The sequence below is a fragment of the Heloderma suspectum genome, chromosome 3 (assembly GCF_057233095.1).
Source record: "Heloderma suspectum isolate Gila_16-S chromosome 3, 16-S_ref, whole genome shotgun sequence".
NCBI lineage: Eukaryota > Metazoa > Chordata > Lepidosauria > Squamata > Helodermatidae > Heloderma > Heloderma suspectum.
The window spans coordinates 120,985,141-120,990,684 of record NC_139460.1 but is presented as its reverse complement, the minus strand read 5'-3'; positions in this window follow the sequence as shown (position 1 = coordinate 120,990,684).

Sequence of the window (5,544 nt, the reverse complement as noted above, 5' to 3'; positions counted from 1 at the left end):
ATAAATAAAATGTATGATACTAATTATGACTCTGAATGATGGGACAGTTTATGTGAAGTGAGAATCTGCAATGCATTCCGCAATGTATCCTCACGTGTTAAATTAGTTAAATATTTGGAGGAGAGTGTCTGTTTACCCCTTCATATGGGAAAGACCCATGACAATGTACCCAGTAGCAACATTGCTGCAAAGCATTGAAATGAATGCCAATTCCTCCCCGGTGAATACATGCCTGCTTCAGTTCTTCTGGACAAATCTGTGCTCAAACTGAACTCAAGAGAATCATGTTTCCAAGGCATACTCAAGGGATGTATAAAGTGGTGTTTAAAGAGACTTTCAAAAGGCAACATAATTGCTGCAACATGACTGTCAAATAAGGAAGCAGTTCTGCAGTGTGTGTGCTGGAAAGTTTGCCTTTCATCTCAGCTTTGCCTGCTGCTGCTATGAGTTCGGTGCAGTTTTAAGTAGACAGCTTCTCTAGCCCTACTGATGTTTATAGAAACTTTAATGAGGCTTAAGATTGTACTATAGACACATGCTGCAGTGCATTATTGATAACCTTATTCATTGTTGTACTGGCATTTCATTTCTGTTCTGGGATCAGAAGACTCTGCATGCACTCTAGAATCCTACCTTCTGCACCACCACACAAATTGATTAGTGGTGCTAACGAGGAGAAAACAAACTGCACCAAATCTTAGCCTGTCAGAATGCACCCCCCCCCCCCTACATTTCACACCAAATAGAATTCTGGAGGTACTGTATTCTTCAGCTGTGGGCTCTGTGTAGGTTATTGTCCTGTGCCAATACTAAGGGGTTCGTACAGGCAACATTTCTGTGGGCCAGACTGTAAGCATCAATAAAATTACAGCCCTAGTAACTAAATGTGTCTTTAGTTATGACCGATAGTTCAAAGTTGTTTTTAGTTATATGTTGTTGTGTATATTGTCTGTGTGCTTTTATGTAAATGGCTTTTAAACTTTTTGTAGTGTATTTAATGTTTTAACTTCTGTAAACCACCTAGAGAGCTTTGGCTATGGGGTGGTATAGAGTTGTAAATAATAACAACAACAACAACAGGTCCTCAACGTATCAACCCCCTCCCCTGCCTTCAGTGATGGTATGGTGGAAGCTAAAAATCCACAGAATACATGTGGATACAAGCTTGCGTGTCACAAGCTGCCCACAAAAGTGTTTACATGTTGTTGGGTATAACAAGTACAATATTTCACACAAAAAGACTACCGAACAGTGCATTCCTATGCATGTTTAGACAGAAAAAAGTCCTACAATTCGCAGCATGTCTGAGCCAGGATGGCTGGCTAGAGGGACGCTGGGAGCTGTAGGATTTCTTTCTGTCTAAATGTGCATAAGACCGCGCCTTTGTTTTTATTAAAGAAAACACACAAGCAAAAGTCACTCTACAGAAGAATTAATGTGTGATGGAACAGGGTAGATCAGCCTTCCAAACCTGGTGGCTTCCAGATGTGCTGGATTACAAGTTCCATCATTCCCAGCCAGCAGTGCCAGTGGCCATGAGGATTCAGGTTGATGGGGGCCGTAGTCCAACATACATGGAAGGCACCAGGTTGGGGAAGGCTGGTTGTAAGTGTAATAGAAACTGCAGCTATACCTTTTTACCAGTAACTCTGAAGAATAGTCTTGTGAAAGTCTCATGGACAGAGAAAGCGCAAAAGTACTCCTCCAGAGTTGAAAAATAAATGTGGTTGGGATTTAAGATGCTATAAAGTATTTGCAAGATTTTAGGTGTTTCATTCTGCCAGATCCAAATGAGTTTTGTTGTTCAGTCGTTCAGTCGTGTCCGACTCTTCGTGACCCCATGGACCATAGCACGCCAGGCCTTCCTGTCCTGCGCTCTCTCCCGGAGCGTGCTCAAGTTCATATTCATTGCATCTGTGATGCTATCTAGCCATCTCATCCTCTGCCGTCCCCTTCTCCTTTTGCCTTCAGTCTTTCCCAGCATCAGGGTCTTTTCCAGGGAGTTTTCTCTTCGCATTAGGTGGCCAAAATATTGGAGCTTCAGCTTCATTATCTGTCCTTCCAAAATAAAAAGTGTTGCTAGTTTAAAAGAGAATGAGAGAGGCTCTGTTGTGCATACATCTATTATGCTGTGCTCCCACTTGCTCAAAGTCCACAGGCACTGATTTTAATGGGGCCAGAACTCATCCTGCACAAGCGCAAAGTACACAATAAAAATATGAACTATTTTTTATATTCACCAAAATAAAAACGTTCATATTCCTATTCCACTCAATTCTGAAGCTTTAGAAAACAACACTTTCAAGATAAGAGTCAGTGGTATACTTATTGTGCTTATTACATGACTAGAGCTGCTTTATGTTAGCATAGGGGATGTGGTATATTCTCTTTTGTAAGGACTTTGGTGGATGTGTATATCTCCATTATTCCAACTAATTGCCATTGGTTGGCACAAAACCATGGAAACATAGAATAGTAGGATTGGAAGGGGCCTACAAGGCCACTGAGTCCAACCCCCTCCTCAGTCCAAGTCAGAGCATCCCCGACAGATGGCTGTCCAGCTTCATCTTGAACACCTCCAGTGTGGGAGAGCCCACCACCTCCCTAGGTAATTGGTTCCATTGTCATATTGCTCTAACATTCAGGAAGCTTTTCCTGATGTTCAGCCGGAATCTGGCTTCCTGTAGCTTGAGCCCATTATTCCGTGTCCTGCACTCTGGGATGATCAAGAAGAGATCCTGGCCTTCCTCTCTGTGACAACCTTTTAAGTACTTGAGCGCTATCATATCTCCCCTCAGTCTTCTCTTCTCAGGGCTAAACATGCCCAGTTCTTTCAGTCTCTCTTCATAGGGCTTTGTTTCCAGTCCCCTGATCATCTTTGTTGCCCTCCTCTGAACCCTCTCCAGTTTGTCTGCATCCTTCTTAAAATGTGGTGCCCAGAATTTGACACAGTCCTCCAGATGAGGCCTAACCAGTGCTGAGTAGAGGGGAACTAGTACTTCCCGGGCTTTGGAAGGTATGCTTCTATTAATGCAGCCCAAAATAGCATTTGCCTTTTTTGCAGCCACATCACATTGTTGGCTCATATTCAGCTTGTGATCGACAGCAATTCCAAGATCCTTCTTGCTTGTAGTGTTGTTGAGCCACGTTATCGCCCATCACCCATCGCCCAGTACTCCTGGTCAGGACAGATATAGGGTTTCAGCCTGGAGGAATTCCTGGAGGAAAAGGCTATCAATGGCTACTAGTCTTGATGGCTATGTTCTCCCTCCAGTGCCAGAGGCAGTGAGCCTATGTATGCCAGTTGCTGGGGAACATGGGTGGAAGGGTGCTGTTGCGCTCATGTCCTGCTAGTGGGTTCCTGGTTGACAGGTGGTTGTCCACTGTGTGAACAGAATGCTGGACTAGATGGACTCTTGGTCTGATCCAGCAAGGCTCTTCTTATGTTTTTAAACAAGGTTTGCCATTTGAGGATGGTCTTGGATCCATTGCTACTTTTAGATTCTCAGGTAGTGCCAGTGGCCAGGAGTGTTTTTGCCCAGTATTCAGCTGGTATGCCAGCTGTGCCTGTTTCTGGGGAAGATGGTTCTGGCCATACCTACACAAGTCTTAGTAGTTACATTGATACTGGATTGCTGCAATATGCTCTATTGGAGCCTTCCCAATGTGGTGCCCTCCAGATGTTTTAGACTACATCATTCTGACCACTAGCCATGCTGTCTGAGGCTGAGTTGTAGTCCAACACATCTGGAAGGTTCAGGAAGGCTGGTCTATTGAAAGTGTGTTCAAAAACTCCAGCTGCTTCAAAGTGTATTTGTGAGGCTTTTAATCAGGTCTTTTTATGGAGTTTGTATACTACCCTCACTGGCGGTTTGCTGCTGGTTCATTTCTGGATGCAGTTCAGAACACTGGCTAAGTTATTCCCTTTAAAGCTGTAAGAGCACATTCCTATGGCGATGCCCGTAAGCTTCCGAACTTGGAGGTTTACAGGCATCCTATGCAGAGCAGGAAATCTCTGCCTCCGCACTCCTTCCTCTCTGCGTTTTGGCTAGACAAGGCTTTTTGCCCATCTAGCTGGGGCGCGTCAGAGTGGGAGGGAAGGAGGCTAGGGAGGCCTCGGGATACTTCATATCTCAGCTTCCTCAGTCCCCTCCCCTCCCACCGGCACGCCTCCTTTACCCCTCTCTGAGGTTACCTTTGTGACCTCAGAGAGGCAGCCAGCATTGTTCTCTCTGCACCAGCTGCAAGGGGCAGGGGGCAGGGAGCATGCATTCCTGGATCTGCAGTCAGAGTGCTGTTTCCAAACGCGGATCCAGGAATCTGAACTATCCTATGGCCCCCTAGATTCTGTCCTTAAATGGTTTATGACCAGAGAACCTTAAAGACAGTCTCTTGCCATGTGGTCCTGCTTCCTCTCTGAGCAGCTGGAGAGGCTCACCTGCCTGTCTCATCATTGGCTGAGGCGTATTGGGTGGGAACAAGGGAACAAGGGAAAAGGGATTTCTCTGCAACAGCACAGAGAATGTGGAGCCCTCCTTGCTTTGAAAGATCTATCTTGCTCATATATTGATTAATTTATGTCACCAGTAATAAACACATCTGTTGGATTGCCTTCTGCTTGAATTTCTGTACTTTGAATTTCTATACTTTCCCTCTCTTTTAAAGCAGCTCTGCTGTGGTTGTATGTTTTGTTGTTACATTTATATGCCACCTTTCCTTCAAGAAGCTCAAGGCTCCATACACAGCAGGGCTGGCCCTACCGTGAGGCAGAGAGAAACAGTCACCTCAGGCAGCAAATTTTGGGTGTTATAAAAGTAAATTGTTAGTTATTTACCTTGTTGTTATTGTATGTCTACTGCCATAGAGGGGGAGAGGTGCTTGTGGTATTTTCTGCCACATGTACCAAAATATTTCAGCGAACTTTGGGTACTATGCTCCTCGACTTGGGTGGGTGGGTGGCGGGCACCATTTGCTGCTTTGCCTCAGGCAGCAAAATGTCTTGGGCCAGCCCTGATACATGGTCCCATTCTCGCCCCCCCCGCCCCTAATTTTACCCTCACAACAGCTCTGTAAAGTAGATTAGGTCAGGGACTGGCCCAGGGTCACTCAGTTAATTTAATGGCTTTGTGGGGCTCTGAACTTGGGTCTCCCCAGTCTGCCAGACATTATAATGTCCACACCACCCTTCCTCAGCATGGCACCATCCAAAAGTGTTGGACCCTAGCTCCCAGCATCCTCCAGTCATCAGGTTGGGGAAGGGTGGCCTACGCCATATTGGGTCTTAGCAGTTATTATTTTATTATAATTTTGTATTGCTTTTAATCATTGAGCATGCAGGGAAGGGCGACCATAATTGTATGTGGGGATGGATGACCCCCACCATGGGCCAAATGATGCCAAGAGGCATAGCCATAAGGCACATGGAATGGAAAAACAGGATAAAAATCTCAAAATAAATGGCCATGGGGGATGCTTTAGCAACCACTTCCCTCAGGGATATGGCAGGCCCTTCCTCGATTTTTTTCAATTTTAATTTTTAAAGTA